We start from the raw sequence: 17,890 nt of genomic DNA, 5'->3' as shown, positions 1-17,890 counted from the left end.
AAACCCTGTGTCTAGTAAACATACAAAAAAAAAAAAAAAAAAATGCCGGGCGTGGTGGTGTGTGCCTACAGTCCCGGCTACTCAGGAGGTTGAGGCTGGAGAATTGCTTGAACCTGGAGGTGGAGGTTGCAGTGAGGCGAGATCGTGCCACTGCACTCTAACCTGGGTGACAGAGTGAGATTCCCTGTCAAAAAAAAAAAAAAAATTCAACTTGGAAGAGAGTAAGTAGAGGACAGAAAGTTGTCTGTCAGGTAAACCTTTCCCCATTTGATGGGAGTCCCACCCTTTCCATTATCCCCCACAGCTCCTTCACCTGTCTTCATGTGTAGCAGACAAATTTTGTGCCTTGTTTCTGGTGCTTGTAGTCAGAGAGATGCCTGTGAGTTCCCTGGGTGGATTTCGAGGCTGCAATAGCGATTCTGGCCATTGTTGTATGACTACCCAACATCTCATTCCTCCCTCCCTCCATCCCAGCAGGACGCACGCAGTAGGACCCAGTGTCCACTTCACCTCATACAGCGTATGTTAGTTATGGGAGACTCTCCTCCCACCCCTAGCTTCAGGGTGGGATTGTGGAAGTCAATCAGCATGTTCATTTGTGCTGAAGTGATTGGTTCAGCGTAGGTTTGTGTTATGGGCTGAATTTTGTGTCCCCCATTCTCCCTGCAAATTCATATATTGAAGCCTCAACCCCTAGTACCTCAGAATGTGACTGTGTTTGGAGAGAGGGCCTTTAAAGAGGGAATTAAGATAGAATGAGGTTGTTAGGATGGGCCTTAATCCACTTTGACTGGTGTCCTTATAAGCAGAGGAAATGTGGACACAGAGAAACACCAGGGATGCTCACACGCAGAGGACAGACCACGGGAGGGCACAGCAAGAAGGTGGCCATCTGCAAGCCAAGGAGAGAGGCGTCAGGAGAAACCAACCTGCCCTTGATCTTGGACTTCCACACTCCAGAACTGTAAGAAATAAGTGTTATTTAAGCCACACAGTCTGTTGTATTTTCTCATGGCAGCCCTAATAGACTAGCCCAGCATGTGACTAAAATGGTCTAATCAGGATTCTTTTAGCTGCTGTAGCAGACAGGTCCCCTCTGTTTTTGTGGTTTGTAGATGTGGAGCTGGGTGCTGCTTATGCCATGGAAGGCAAAATAGATTGAAAACAAAACAAAAAAGTAGATGGAAAGGAGCTGAATCAAACTGGACCTGGACCTGGCTGGACCTTCCAGCTACTTGGGCCAAGAATCTCTTTACTGTTGATTAAGTTTCCATGAGCAGCAATCTAAAGGCCCCCACTGATGGAATGGCTTATGCTTTGTGTTTACAGGCTGAGGAAGAAGCTGCCCCCAAGAAATTTTAGTAAATAGGTCTCTGTGCTTTATAAATCCAGATTCTTCAATGGAAATACTTTTTTTTTTTTTTTTTCCCAAGAAAGGGAGGGAAATGAATCCTCTGTGCTTTGAGGATTGATAAGAAAAGTAGCCTGATTTCAAGCATGAATTTGCAGTGTGGATCTGCAGGCCTGGGAGACTATAATGCTTTAGGAATTCTTCAGACGCTGAGCCAACCCCATTCAGAGATGGCACCACTGAGGCATGAGGTCTCTGAGAGGATCAGGCAACTAGGGCAACCACGCCTGGGATAAACTTGGCAGGGTGGCCCATGAAGGTACCTGCTGGCTTAGTGAGGAGCTGGTCCGTGTCTGGGTCAGCATTGTAGGGCAAAGGGTAAAGGACCAGTGGGGTTTGTTAAAATGCAGATTCCCAGGACACATGCCAAAGTCACTGCATCAGGATCCCTGGATGCATGGCCTGGGATATGCATTTCAAGAAGCTGCCCAGCTGATTCTTAGGTGAGGACCCTATGACAACCTTAGAGTGTACAGAGGGTTAAATTATGGAAATAGAATTCCCTAGCCAGGAAAGAGAATGGCTGAAAATAGGCGGTAAGCAAGCCAGGGTCAGTGCTCCATCAGATTCAGAAACAGGATGCCACAGTTCATCACTCTGGGACTGCACTCATGGGTCAGGCTGCTTTAAGATCCTGGGTCACGGATCTTAAAATAGTCTATAGAATTCATTACCACATGCTTCTGGTATTAGGACCACATTTAGTATTGGCAATGATCTTAGATACTTCTTTTAACTCACCGGACTGTCCTGCCAGCTGTGATGGTATGGAGATGTGGGGTGACGGTATATGGGTCCCCATATCAGAGATCCCCAGACCTATGTTGGGATTGCATGGTACACATGACAGACCTCATCACAGAGGCTGCTTGGTGGAGGTCACACTCCCTTTGCTGCTGCTGCTGTTAAAAGTATACACAAAGCAGTTGGGTAGGGAAAAGATTTTTACCGTAACTATTTACAAATAAAGCCTAAGTAATCAGAGCACAAAGTAATCAGACTTCTCCAATGTCAAGCAACAGGAGGTTTGGGGAGATGGGAAGTATCTGGTTTGTCTAGCTGTGACCTTGGGAGCTCTCTGGGTTGGTAGAAGTCACAGCTTAGGCTGCAGCCCTGCGTGTGGCCCACCTGCTCCTTCTCCTGTCATCATGTCAGTCTTGACTGCTTTTTAGCTAAAAAACAAACAAACAAACAAACAAAACACAAGTCAAACAACAGCAAAAACTTTGGAAAGTGTCATTAGGAAGAACGCAGGGCTGGAACTGGGAGATGTGAGTTCTGTTCCAGGGGTCATCTTTCTGTAGTGTGTCCCTGTGTCCCTGATCTTTTTTTTTTTTTTTTTTTTTTTTTTTTTTTTTTTTTTTTTGAGACGGAGTCTTGCTTTGTGCCCCAGGCTGGAGTGCAGTGGCCTGATCGGCTCACTGCAAGCTCTGCCTCCCGGGTTCACGCCATTCTCCTGCCTCAGTCTCCTGAGTAGCTGACTACAGGCGCCCGCCACCACGCCCGGCTAGTTTTTTTTTTGTATCTTTTAGTAGAGACGGGGTTTCACGGTGTTAGCCACGATGGTCTCAATCTCCTGACCTTGTGATCCGCCCACCTCAGCCTCCCAAAGTGCTGGGATTACAGGCTTGAGCCACCGCGCCCGGCCTGTCCCTGATCATTTAATGATTCTCCTTGGGCCTATTTTCTTATCTGTAAAATAAGTAGCAGAGACTAACTGCAAATGTTACCAGCTAGGACTTCTTAGCGGTGGGCTTTTCCTGTTAATTTAAGCTTCTCAAGTATAAGGTCAACTTGGAGAAACTCTTGAACTGTATGTTTTTAAACTGGTGGTTCTTAGATTTTTCAGCTTGAGTTTATCTCATTTAAAAAACACTTCTCATAGTTAACCGTCATAGTGAAATTAAAGGCTGCATTCACCATTTACAGGCTTGGTTTCACTTGCTACATTAAATCAGTTGCTAAAGCCTGATTCTGTGAAAGGATTAGCCAATGGATTCCTTCTCTTAATTTTGTCTAGTTTTAGAGACCTCTCAAAGAGAATGCAAATGCATAGTTTATTGGGATTGGAACTTGACCGCTGAAATGGTTTACTTCATTAATTGAGAGGAAAGAGATGCAAACAGAGATGTAGTTTACAGCAAAATAACTGTGTGTTTCCATTTGAGTTGATACAGTAGTTTAACGAAGCTCTCCTACTTTCTCAGCATAAATATTTATATGTGTATATTTTCTTAAATCTTGATCTTTTTCCATTACGTGAAATAGTTTTCATCCCTGGTATGCAAGTCTGTTAAACAATCTGAAGTCCTCAAGTTTAACCCCCTAACAATTTCCTTTGGGATTAGTTTTCAATCTTCATTTTAGTCAAGTGTTCTATTTTTTATGGGTAATATTATTTTACTGCCTTCTAAAAAGAAAAGCAAATATATATGGTAAGCAGGGTGTTGAGTTACAATGATAAAGTTTTGTGTGAAACACACCTGATAGTACAAACTCTTCTCTTCTTTCTGGTTAGAGAAAAGTTTTCCTTTTTTTCCAAGGAAGTGATGCTCCCAACAAAACCATATACTATCTACCCCAGTGCTGGGTAAAGAGAAAAGAGACAAGAGCTTACTTCCTTTGTGGTCATGTGCCCACAGGGGCTCCGGAAACTCCAAATAAGGAGTCAATTTTGTCATCCACAGCTCCCAACTTCCCCACGGCTTCTGGTAGGGACTCAGCCTCAGAAGGGGAGAAGAGCAGAGGCTGGTTCTGCCTTTGGCTTGTGCATAGTTTTCCACAGTAAGTGCCCGTGGGGGCGAGGGCAGGTCCCCCTACTCTTATTCTTTACAACAACCTTCCTCTAACTCTAGGGTGTCTCAGGATGACCTTAGTTATCCATAAAGCTAGTTATAGCACTGATATTAAGCTCCCAGTGACAGCATTTCTGACTTAGCAGATCTCCTCTCGGGATGAGAAAGCTGTATTTTAACCTGTATGTCAACAAGATATAGGGTGTGTGTGTGTGTGTGTGTGTGTGTGTGATGTGTATGTTAAGTCTAATGGACAGATAAATAGGAAGCTTATATTTGAAATTTCCTAGCCAGGAATGCCTATTCCAGGAGTAGTCTGAAAGTCCACAGAAACTCCTCTCTGAAGCCTACACATGTGTGTGTTGGGGGTGGGAGAAGGTTAATATATGCAGCTGCAACTATATCTCCAATCAACACCAGAGGATTTGTTAGTTAGCATAATGAATATTAGAAAGAATTTTTTAAGCTGGGCACGGTGGCTCAAGCCTGTAAGCCCAGCACTTTGGGAGGCCGAGGTGGGTGAATCACTTGAGGTCAGGAGTTTGAGACCAGCCTGGCCAACATGGCGAAACTCCATCTCTACTAAACATATAAAAATTAGCCAGGTATAGTCGCACATGCCTGTAATCCCAGCTACTTGGGAGTCTGAGGCAGGAGAATAGCTTGAACCCAGGAGGTGGAGGTTGCAGTGAGCAGAGATCATGCCACTGCACTCCAGCCTGGGCAACAGAGCAAGACTCTGTCTCAATAAAAAAAAAAAAAAAAAAAAAAAAAAAAGAAAGAATTTTTTATTGTTGATATGAGTGGTGTTCAAGATATGTAGGTAGGTTAGAAATATTACACAGGCAGCTCACCCTTGCATGAACAGGGTAAACTAATCATCCTACCCTAGGTTTAGGCAAATCCTAACACCTGTGAATGCAGATGCAGATCTTTGAGATGAATTACCCACAGGACTGAGGAAAAGGTGAGGCTGGGGTACTGATTAATCTGTGCTAGTGGTTAACACACCCAAGGCAGCTCAGCAGCTTTATCATCCAGACCAAAGAGTCTACTAAAGGCTCTACTTTTGGTCATCTTCGTGTTCACAATTTGCTATAGAATAATGACATCACATATAAAGGAGGAGAGTTGTGTTGTCCCCATTGAGGGGAGAGTAAAGATGGAAGGAAAACCCCACTGAACAAGTCAGCGATGGAGCTGGTGAGGAGGGCTGATGGTTGAGTGTATATGATGGAGTCGAGGTCTACTGAAGAGAAAGAGGTAGGAAATAAAGACTTTCTGAAAAAAGAGGTCAAAATGTGGAGAAATAGAAATAAAAAAATTTAGAGTTAATTGAAAAGAACTTAAAACCTTTAATTACTTCTTGCGCGCGCGCGCGCGCACACACACACACACACACACACACACACACACACACAGATCAACTTGGGGCAGTTATCCTAAGAAGAATAAGTATGTCTGGTTGGGGTATTTTAAATACTAACTGCCTGCTCATGTGTATATTAAATCTAATGGAAATACTTTCATCTTACTAGAATGTAGGTTAAAATACATCAGTTTCTGGGCAATGATTTTTTAATTATGACCCCAAAAGCATAGGCAACGAAAGCAAAAATAGACAAATGAGATTGCATCAAAGTAAAAAGCTTCTGCACAGCAAAGGAAACAGTCAACAGAGTAAAGAGACAACCTATGGAATGGGAGAAAATATTTACAATACTTTGCAAATTATCTGTTAAGGGGATAATGTCCACAATATATGAGAAACTCAATAGCAAGAAAATAACCTGATTAAAAAAGGGCAAATGACCTGAGTAGACATTTCTCAAAATAAGACATAAAAATAGCCAACTGGTATATGAAAAAATGCTCAACATCACTAATCATCAGAGAAATGCAAATCAAAACCACAATGAGATATCATCTCATGCCTATTAGAATGGCTATCATTGAAAAGACCAAAAATAAGTGTTAGCAAGGATGTGAAGAAAGGGAATTCTTGCACACTGTTGGTAGTAATGTAAATTAGTAAAGCCATTATGAAAAAAGTATGGGGGTTCCGCCAAAGATTAATAATAGAACTACCTTATCACCCAGCATTCCCACTACTGGATATATAACCAAAGGAAATGGAATTTGTATTTTGAAGAGATAGCTATGCTCCCATGTTTATTGCAACATCATACACAATACCCAAGATATGGAATCAACTTAAGTGTCTAAGTGTTTTATATATATACTCAATATACTTAATATATATATTAAACATAAGTGTTTCATATACAACCTAAGGTGTATATAAAAAAAGAAATATGCAATGGAATATTATCCAGCCCTAACAAAGGAGATCCTGTCATTTGTAACACAATGTGGACAATGTGGATGACCCTGGCAGACATTATACTAAATGAAATAAGGCAGACACAGAAAAATACTGCATGATCTCATGTATATGTGGGATCTAAAAAAGTCAAACTCAGAGAAGCAGAGAGAAGAACGGTGGTTGCCAGAGGGTGGGGAGATGGGAGAAATTGGAAGACATTGGTTAAAGGATACAAAGTTTCAGTTATGCAGATATAAAGGATTGTTTACAGCATCAGTTCCTGATGCCCCAGCTGAATGTCTCATAAGGGGGACTACAAAAGCGATTTTTGATAGGATGGAAGGGCCCGTGGGCTTGTATAAGGATATCTGTGTCTGTGTCCGTGTGTGTAATTTAACACACAGTATATGCTTGGCGGATTCTCCCAAGTTTTTTCACCCTGTTTTGCTCTCTGTAGACACTGTCACTGCCACAGGAATTTTTCTTAGTTCTGTGGCTTTAAATCCCACCTAATTTATATTCCTAGTCCTCATCTTTCCCAAAGCACTGAAATGAATATGCCACCTCCCAACAGATATGTCAGACCTGACAGGGTTCCAGACCAAGTGCTGTTCTCCAGCAAACCTGCTCCACCTCGTTGTTCTTGAGCTTGCTCAACGGCAGTATCATTTTCCCAAGTTATCAGGTTGGAATCATCTTTGACTCCTCTCTTCCTCTCACAATCCTCATTTAATTTATCAACAAGTTTTATCAGCGAAATGTTATTCTGAACTTGACAGTTTCTCATTACTTTCTCCTCTATCACTGCAACCCAAGACCAAACACCATCATCCCTTACCATGCTGGATTACCACAACAGCCACAATCCTTACTCTCCTCTCCCCTATGGTATACTCTAAACACAGCAGCTAGAATGGGAATAATACATATGGTTGTGTTAGTCTCTTGCTTAAACACCCCCAACAGCTTTCCCTTACACCTAAAAGAACATCCAAAGTCTTCATCATGGCCTGTGTTAACATCTTACATAACCATAGTACATTAGCCAAAATCTAAGAAATTGATACAGGTACAATATAGTTAACTAAACTACAGATTTCATTTAGATATTACTAGTTTTTCTATCAGGCCATTTTTCTGTTCCAGATTCAATCCAGGATAGCACATTGCATTTAGTTATCACATCTCCTTAGTCTCCTTCAGTCTGTGTTAATTTCTTAGTCTTTTAAAAAAATTACTATGTTCTTGACAGTTTTGAACAGTACTGGCCAGGTATTTTGTAGACTGTACCATGCTCTTTTTGTTTGTTTGCCACAGAAGCAAATGTGATGGGAAGACAAAAAACAAAAACAAAAACAAACAAACAAAAAAGGAACCTAGATGTTATAGTTCTCAAAATTCCATTTCAGAAAACCCATTGAAAATCTTGCTAGAGTTTAGCTTTTTGGGATTCCTATGTGAATAAGTTCCTGATCCCGGAATCAGGAGATGGCAGGACTAAAGAGAACAGGAGAGCAAGGACTAAAACTCAGAAGCCTTTTTCCAAAAGCCCCCAGCATATTTTTCTATCAATTTTTATGGGTCATAATTCTGTATCATGGCCACAGAAATGGAACGGCCATGATTAGCTTAGCCTAATGAAGATCCACTCTAGTGGAGGTGGGATTAGGTGTTCTCTGAGTCATGGCTTCTAGAAGGAGGATAAACCAGCAAAGGAGTGAGTAGAGAATTGTCCGGGATGGGGATGGGAAAGGGAATGGGTGTGGTAGACAACAAACAGTGGCTACTACAGAGTCTATATATTTTGTGTATAGGCAAAGTATAAATGGAGCATGGCCTCCTAGGCGTAGCACAAATCAGAGGTATGATAGTTATCAAAAGAAGCCAGGCAGGATTAAAAAAAATTGTGATAGAGCTGGCATGGTGCTGTACACCTGTAATCCCAGCTACTTGGGAGGCTGAGGTGAGAGGATTGATTGAGCCCAGGAGTTTGAGTCCAGCCTGGGAAACATAGCAAGACCCCACATCTATTTTTTTTTTTTAAGTTGTGATATATCTGTACAGGGAGCACTACTCAGCAATAAAAATGTATGAACTGCTGATACGTGTGACATCACGAGTGAATTTAAAAAGACATCATGTCAAGTAAAAGAAGCCTGACACAAAATACTGCATACTGTAGGATTCAATTTCCATGACAGTCTAGAAAAAGCAAAACCATAGTGACAGAAAACAGATCAGTAGTCACCAGGGGCCAGGGAGGAGGGAGGTGACTGGATCCAAAGGGGAATGAGGGAACTTTTTGGGGGAGCATTAAAATGTTCTACAGATTAAAGAGAAAACTACCTCTGGGTCTTGGGAGATGGTGGAAGAAGGGACAAAGGACATTGCAGGAAACCTTCATGATCCACACAGGGAATAGTTCTGTTGTCTTGAGAGACAGGGTAACCTGCCCAGGCTTTTGTTTGGAGAAATGGCAGAAATTTCTTCCTATTATTTATTTATTATTCATTCATCCATTCATTTATTTTTTGAGACAGTGCCTTGCTATGTTGCCCAGGCTGGAGTGCAGTGGTGCAATCATGGCTTACTGCAGCCTCGGCCTCCTGGGCTCAAGTGATTCTCCCACCTCAGCCTCCCCAGTAGCTGGGACAACAGGCTTGTGCCACTATGCCCAGCTAATTTTTAAAATTTTTGTAGAGATGGGGTCTTGCCATGTTGCCCAGGCTGGTAGTTTTGTAATTAAATTTTTTTTCTAGGTTTAAGGTGTACAACATGATGTTGTAATATGCATACATAAAGTATCATTACTACAGTCAAGCAAATTAACATTTCCATCACTTACCTAGTTACCTTTTTGGTGTGCTTGGTTAAAGCACCTAAAATCTGCTCTCGTAGCAAATTTCCAGTGCACAAGACAGTAATAGCCCTCATGCTGTACATTAGATTCCTAGATGTACTCATCCTACATAACTGCTATTTTGTCCCTTTTGACCTACATCCTCCCATTTCAATGCCCCCCACCTGCCCTTGGTAACCACTGTTATGCTCTCTGTTTCTATGTATTTGACTTTTTAAAGATTCCACATATAAGTGAGATCATGCAATATTTTCCTTTCTTAGAGTCTAGCTTATTTTACTTAGAATAAAGTCTTTCAGTTTCATTCATATAGTAGCAAATGACAGAATCTCCTTTTTTAAGGCTGAAAAATATTCCATGTATATGGAATGTATATGTCTGTATATCTAAATCTATATAATAACAGTTTCTTTATCCATTCATCCACTGATGGACACTTAAACATTTCCATAACCAGAATATTGTTAACAATGCTTCAATAAACATGGCACTGCAGATACCTCTTCAGCATCATGGATTTTATTTGTTTTCAGTAGATACCAAGTAGTGGGACTGCTGGGTCGTATGGCAGTCCTATTTTTAATTTTTAAGGGAACCTTCACATGTTTTCCATAATGGTTCTACTAGTTTACATTCCTACCAACAGTGTACCCTTTTTTCCACATCCTTGCCAACACTTGTTATGTTGTCTTTTTTTATGATAGCCATTCTAATAGGCAGGGAGTGATACTCATTGTGGTTTTAGTTTGCATTTCTCTGATGATTTAATGATGTTGAATATTCTTTTCATATACTGGTTGGCCATTTTTATGTCTTTTTAAAAAAATGTCTATTCAAGTTCTTTGCTCATTTTCTAATCAGATTGTTTTCTTGCTATTGAATTGTTTGAGTTCCTAATACATTTTGAATATTAACCCCTTATTAGACATAAGGTTTGCAGATGTTTCTTCCCATTCCATAGGTTGCCTGTTCACCCTGCTGATTGTTTCCTTTGCTTTACAGAAGCCTTTTAGTTTGATGTAGTCCCACTTGTTTATTTTTGCCTTTATTGCCTGAGCCTTTGGTATAATATCCAACAAGCTTATTGCTTAGGCCAATGTCAAGGAGCTTTCCCCTATGCTTTCTTCTATGAGTTTTACAGTTTCTGGTCTATGTTTAGGTCTTTAATCCATTTTGAGTTGACTTTCGTCTATGGTGTAAGGTAAGGGTCCAATTTCATTCTTTTCCATGTGGATATCCAGTTTTCCCAGTACCATTTATTTAAGAGGTTCTCCTTTTTCCCAGTGCATTTTCTTGGGGCCTTCGTCAAAAATTAGATGACTTTATATTATATTATATTATTAGGTTTATTTTCTGGGCTTCCTTTTCATTCCATTGGTCTTTGTGTCTGTTTTTATGACAGTATCATACTGTCTTGATTACTATAGCTTACAAAAATCACATAAAAATCAATTGCATTTCAATACACTAATGATGATCTATCAAAAAATAAATTAATGAAACAATCCCACTTATGATAGCATCAAAAAGAATAAAATGCTTACAAATAAATTTAACCAAGGAAGTAAAAGATCTGTACATAGAAAACTATAAAGCATTGATAAAAATAAATTAAAGAAGACACAAATAAATGGAAAGATATCTCGTGTTCATGAACTAGAAACATTAATATTGTCAAAATGTATATGCTACCCAAAGTGATATACAGATTCAGCACGATCACTATCAAAATTCCAATGGTATTTTTCACAGAAATAGAAAAACACAACTTAAAAACTCATACGGAAGCACAAAGATTCTAAATAGTCAAAGCAATCTTGAGGGAAAAAAGCAAAGTTGGAGGCATACTGATTTCAAATTATCTTATAAATTTCATTTCTATGTTCCTTAAAATATCAGTGAAGAGGCTAGGCGCTGTGGCCCCTGCCTGTAATCCTAGCACTTTGGGAGGCTGAGGTGGGTGGATCACCTGAGGTCAGGGGTTCGAGACCAGTCTGGCCAACATGGCGAAACCCTGTCTCTACTAAAAATACAAAAACTACCCAGACGTGGTGGTGCATGCCTGTAGTCTCAGCTACTTGGGAGGCTGAGGCAGGAGAATCGCTTGAACCCAGGAGGCAGAGGTCGCAGTGAGCCGAGATCGCGCCATTGCACTCCAGGCTGAGTGACAGAGTGAGACTCTGTCTCAAAAATGAAAAAGAAGAAAAATGAAAAAGAATATCAATGAAGAGCTGGAAAATATAGGACTTGTAAGAGGGCTGACAATACCATGTGAGTTGAACTCTGGTTCTTAAATACCAGCAAAAGGACTTCAATTAATTAGAATATAGTTCTCCTTAAGAAACAGGCTTTCTCTTGTTTTCCAGGGTATTATGCATTTAATTTTAGTGTCCTTAGCTTTTTGGGTTACCTGTGGTCATATATGACTAGGACTTTTTATAGGGTTTCAATGGACACATATTGACTCTATAAGGGATCCTTCTTATTGAAGTATATCCCCTGCCTATTTACCATGGTCCTAACCAAATACGCCTGTCACTGATTCTAATCAACTGTAGAAATCCCAGCATCTAGCAGGAAGGGGACAGAAGTCGGATATTTTTGGTTAAGGAGACCTGTCCACTTTTCAAGTCATATTACATGTGTACCTGCCTATTCTGTGATAATTCTGACTACAAGCTTCGGGAAGGCAGTGCATGAGAGTGTCTAGGAGATGCCTAGGTAAAGAAGCTCAGTCCAAACAATTGGCGTGAACAGCAGCCCATGGTTATTTTGGGCCTGGTGTAGGTTTTTAAAAACTTGTTATTGTTGATGTAGATTTTATCCTGTGTGTATTGGCTGTACATATACACATCCCTGCACTCTGATTATTAAGCATGGGACTCTGTAAATATGCATTGCACTCTGACATAACATTATTTCCAAGTCTGAAAACATAACTATTCTAGCACTGTGATATAAACACATTCATTCTCAGACACATGGTTTTCAAAACTGTAGATCAAGTGCTAATACTGGAAAGAGAAAAAATCCACTTCACATTGCAAAGAGAAAAAAAATCTACTTCACACTGTAATCAATTTGCTTGCCATCCACTCTTCTTGAGATGGGGATTATGCAATTAGTGGTAACAGAAATGCTGGGCATTCTATGAAGGAAGGACACCACAGGCTGTGATTCACAAATTCTTCAAAAGTAGATGCCCCAGTTCCATCACTAGAAATTGTGACTTATCAGGTCTGAGATGAAGTTCAAGAATCTTTTTGTTTTTAACCTCAGAAATAATTACCATCTATTTAAGAAACAGATCCAATTTGTTTATTTTTAATTTTTTAGAGACAGGGTATCACTGTGTTTCCTAGGCTGGATTCAAACTCCTGGACTCAAGCGATCCTCCCGCCTCAGCTTTCTGAGTTAGCTGGGATTGTAGGTGTGTGCCACTGCACCTGGTTGTTCAATAATCTTTATTGCTAAGTTTTAATAAGTAGCCCAGGTGTTACTAATTCTGTGCCCTTTGAGCCTTGCTCTGAAAGAACCAATTTCTAACATGTCTAATCAGGCATTTATTTTCTTTCAGGATTTAACATGAAGCAAAAGTGACCTGGAATCTTTTCTCCCTTTATTGCCAAAACACAAAGAAAAGAGTCCTTAGCTCTCAGAAGAAGACTACACTTAAGAGTGAAAATAAGAAAATGTGGGAGTTTGAGGAAAAGTATCATCAGCTGTCAAATGTCATGAATGTGCAGTCTTGGTCAATGGGCCATATGACCCAAAACTCATTATCCTCCACAAAGCCACCACTATCAATATATGCACCAAATGCATCAACACAATAGTTTTCTACCTTGGCCTGTCAATGAAGTTATTGAAACTAAATTGCCAACTCATTTCCATTCTTCTGTTCAATTTATCACCTGTTTTGAGAGCTATACCACAATCAATTCTATTACACACTTTCCTGCAACTCCTCACTTGATAATGAAGTAATCAAAATAATCAGGGTTTTACCTATAAATATTATTTCACTTGATACTTTAGATGAATTTCAGGATCCTTGCATGCAGTGTGTCCTTAATAAGTAATTGCTGAATGGATGAACAAAATTTTGGGCCGAATCACATTATTGTATATATTCACAAAGTAATAGATCAATTCATATTTTTAGTACATCCAGTCATGAGTTGATTCTTAAAATAAACCCATGGTGATCATTTTAGAAAAGGGAAGACAATTTTTTCTTTTTTTTTTTTGAGACGGAGTCTCACTCTGTCGCCCAGGCTGGAGTGCAGTGGCGCGATCTCGGCTCACTGCAAGCTCCGCCTCCCGGCCATTCTCCTGCCTCAGCCTCCCGAGTAGCTGGGACTACAGGCGCCCACAACCGCGCCCGGCTAATTTTTTGTATTTTTAGTAGAGACGGGGTTTCACCGTGGTCTCGATCTCCTGACCTTGTGATCCGCCCGCCTCAGCCTCCCAAAGTGCTGGGATTACAGGCGTGAGCCACCGCGCCTGGCCCAGGGAAGACAATTTTTTCAATTTGGTAAAAATAATTATACTTTAATGTATATTTTTAACCTTTCATTTTGAAATAATGTTATAATAAATTATAAAAGCTACAAAAATGATTCAAAGAGCTTCCTTACCATCTTCTGAGGGTAAGTTGCAGATGTGATACCCCTTTACCACTTCATATTTCAGTTTGTCCTTCCTAAAAACAAGAACACTCTACTACATACCTTGAGTACAACATCAGGAAAATAACAATGATCCAATTTAATCCATCGAATCCACAGAATCCACTGATTGTGCCACAAAAGTCATTTATAGGTTTTGGATCCCATTCAAGATCACGTGCTGCATTTAGTTGTCTCATCTCTTTAGCATCCTTCAATCTGGAACAATCTTTACTATCATAGTCTTGACATTTTTAAAGAATACAGGCCAGTTACTTGATTTTTCTTTCAATTTGCATTTGTCTGATGTTTTATCCTTATTTACGCATAAGAAGTGACACTACATTCTCAGCATATCATATCAGGATGCAGCACAAGGCTGATTTGTCCCATCATTGGTTTTCATTTATGTAAAAATTTACCAGCTGATTAAGATGATATCTCCCAAGTATTACAGCTGCATGTTAAGTAATAAGTATGCTGTACTTATTAATAATTAATGATGTATTAATGAACGTTTTTAGAGATATACTTTGAGACTATGTAAATATCCTGTTCCCCATCAAAATTTACCCACCAATTTTAGCATCTATTGATGATTCTGGCCTGAATCAATTATTAAGATGGTGGTTGCCAAATGGTGGTTTTCTGATTCTATCTTTTCTTCTTTTATTAGTTGCATTCTACTATAGAGTTCCCTTCAGTGTTTCTATCAGCATGGACTCATGGACTCTTATTTTACTCAAAGGGTTAAATTTGTCATTAACTATTTTACTCCTTAAATTATCCAAGATTTGGCCAACAGGAATCCCTTCAAGCTGACTTCGGTATTCTTTTGACCTGTCTCCATAATTCTTTAAGTACTTTTTCATTTCCTTGCACAACAAATTATTCTAGTTTCATCTACTATACCAAGGAACCATGGTTCCTTTTAGTGGAGGATGGTATTAAGAAACCAATGTCTGAGTGTTAGGTGTGTTCATTGCTACTGGGGTGCCGTTACTTTTAGGCCTTCTAAGGCGACAAACCTAGGAAATATATCACCATATACAGACACATATACACTTATATTTTTCTGTCTATCTATAATCTTTTGGATTCAAAATCATCTCCAATTTCAAGCCACATAACTAGATCTCTTGCCTTTCTATACTGGTAATTCCCTTCTCCAGCAGTGAGATGACCAGCTCCAATTTTCTTAATGTATCTACTTGTTGGCTCAATTCCCTAGCATGTAAACCAATCTCTTGGCCCTGTCAGCAAAAAAGTGTGTCCTGTCTCTATTACATACACATATATAAAATACCCCCACATATATACACATATATATGAAATGGGATATTTTATGTATAAGAAACCACACTACATAGATATATCAGGAATCCCATATAATACACAAAATGTATCAATATGAAAATACATATTTAACTCCTATAAATATCTGATTTCACATATTTTTTTTTAAAGAGAAGTACACAGTAAGACTTTCTTCTGATGAGCGTGGAGCCTGCTGTTCATACTTCCACAGAGTTATTCCTTTATGCTCTACTCAGCCCTCAAGGAGCTGCTAGCCTCAGAAATGCAGAGCTCCGGCTGGGTGTGGTGGCTCAAGTCTGTAATTCCAGCACTTTGGGTGGCCAAGGCAGGTGGATCACCTGAGGTCAGGAAGTCGAGACCAGCTTGGCCAACATGATGAAACCCCATCTCTATTAAAAACACACAAAAAATTAGCTGGCAGGCACCTGTAATCCCATCTACTTGGGAGGCTGAGGCAGGAGAATCGCTTCAATCTGGGAGGCGGAGGTTGCAGTGAGCCAAGATTGCACCACCACACTCCAGCCTGGGCAACAAGAGCAAAACTACATCTCAAAAAAAAAAAAAAAAAAAAAAAAAAAAAAGGCAGAATTCTTCAAAGCGGAAGTTTCCCTAGTCACTACCTTTCGCTCCATGCACGGCCTATTCTTTAACTGTGGCAAACTGCCACAGCCAGGTCCACAACCGGCTTGAGCCAAGTATTGAGCCTGAGGAAGGAAATGCTTTATATTTCAGCTTTAATAACTAACTGGGACATCTGTTACAATTCTATTTTCCTCACTAGGCTGGGTATGGCATCTCTTGGTTGTAGGTTTCCCCCACACAGTTTCTGTGGCTCTTCTCGTGGACTAAGCCTACCATAACACACATGTCTGCTTGTGTATTATCCCACTCGACACTAAGGCTTCAGGGCACAGGCTGTTTCCTTTATTATCCATTTCTAATGTTAGAAGAGGGTCTAATACAGAGCAGGTGCTATTTGTCTATTGAAGGACAGAATGAATACATCCATTAATCAATGTAGAATGGTGGGAAAAGATACAATTTGGGAAAGAGACTTTACTCTTTAACTTCTGGACCCATGTGAATGAGGAGTCCAGGTCATCTGTCCTTAAAGGCATTTAGGTATTTTATTTCAAGTATTTTCCCCCTTTTCTGGTGACACACTACAATTCAGGACTAAATCTCAAATTTATTCTTGATATTGATAGCATTGATATTGCACACAAATCCCATGGTTACCGTCCAGCACTAATGGTCGTGTCCTATTTCCACCTGCAGCTTCCTGAACCTAACTACACATCGCATTTCAAAACTCCCACGTTAAAAAAGGCAGCAGTTCAAGTTATTTTCTCATTTTCTGTCTTCAACTTTTTTCTTCTTCCCCCAAGAATATTTGAGAGTTAATTTTCTCGAAAGTTCTTTGTAGTGTTCCAGATAGGAATCATCCTATAATACTCCAAATGCAGCGTGTGGTGTGCATGTTGAATAAATAAAAATGACGAGATTAGGAACAATATCGCTGACGATCGCGGTGTCCCGTTTTAATTTAGAGGGCGCCAGCAACACGTCAGTGACGGAGATTCAGAAGCTGCCTCACCCCGGACCGGGAATCCCTCAGAGAATCTTGACGCCGCTGAAGTTTCCGGACGGGGCCAGTTTGGAATTGACTAAAGGAGTCTCCGCCCGGTCGAGCCAGTCTCTCGGTTTTCTCCACGGCTTCTCGAGGATGAGGAATTTCTAGGTTTTCTCCTCCTCCGGCAAATCACGGTCTGCGCCTTCCGCGGCTCTGGGAACAGGTGAGCCGGGCGGCGGCGCCCTCGGGACGCGCTCAGGTGCCGGTCCCCGCCCGCCGGCCCCTCCCTGCAGCACGCGGTCCGGGTCCAGGTGCCGGCGCCCAGGTGCGCGGGGCACTGGGCTGCAGCTCCGCTCGGCATCCGACAGCGGGCGCCGCTGCAGCAGCTCGCGGGCCGCGGAGCTGAACGGCTTCGCGAGTTGGGGCAGCTCCTAGCGCTCGGCCCTGCTCGGCGGCGAGAGCTCCGCCCGGGCGCCGCGTTCCTACAGCCGCCGGAGCCGCCGGGCGCCGAGGGGACGGACCGACCTCCGCACACCCTTGCCGGCCCGGGCGGGCAGAGGCGGGCGAGCGGCGAACGCCCGGGATCGCGGAGAGCCAGGCCAGCCCGGTGCGCGCCGGAGACACCCTGTGCGCCCCGCGTCCTGGCACCATGAGACGCGCCGCGCGTCCTCGCGGGCCCGGGGCTTCGCTTTCCTCTCGCTGAGCCCCTGCGCTCGCCACCACGGAAACTCGGAAAGAGGAGGCGAGGCTGTGGGGAGCGGCGCGGAGACGGACTAGACTTCCCCTCCGCCCCCAAGAGGCTGCCGGTCCCCGGTTTCCTGGGCTTCTCCAGCTTTATCATGAACCTGGCGCAAGGTTGGCTTTAGGAGAAATTCAGGAGCCGGAGGGAGAGTCAAGGCAATTCTTTGGTTGCTAAGGTAATTGTAGTTGTGACAAAA

The 17,890-nt window shown here is 41.5% G+C and overlaps 1 protein-coding gene across 11 annotated transcripts in view; it reads left to right on the top strand.

Annotated features, from left to right (window-relative positions):
* Positions 1-16,356: 16,356 nt before the first annotated feature.
* Positions 16,357-17,890, top strand: part of LOC105494330 (regulator of G protein signaling 6) — a 626,815-nt gene continuing 625,281 nt past the window's right edge. For 2 of the 11 annotated variants that reach the window (XR_011625759.1, XM_071099929.1), the window contains exon 1: positions 17,344-17,869. The gene's annotated coding sequence lies outside the window, so the exon portion shown is untranslated. Of the gene's footprint in view, positions 17,176-17,336; positions 17,870-17,890 lie in introns of those variants that run through there. The other 9 variants (XM_071099930.1, XM_071099935.1, XM_071099918.1 and 6 more) reach the window with 8 other exon arrangements.

This window comes from Macaca nemestrina, chromosome 7 (genome assembly GCF_043159975.1).
Source record: "Macaca nemestrina isolate mMacNem1 chromosome 7, mMacNem.hap1, whole genome shotgun sequence".
NCBI classification, from domain to species: domain Eukaryota; kingdom Metazoa; phylum Chordata; class Mammalia; order Primates; family Cercopithecidae; genus Macaca; species Macaca nemestrina.
Note: the sequence above shows the minus strand (reverse complement) of the source record. Positions and strands in the feature narration are given on the sequence as shown.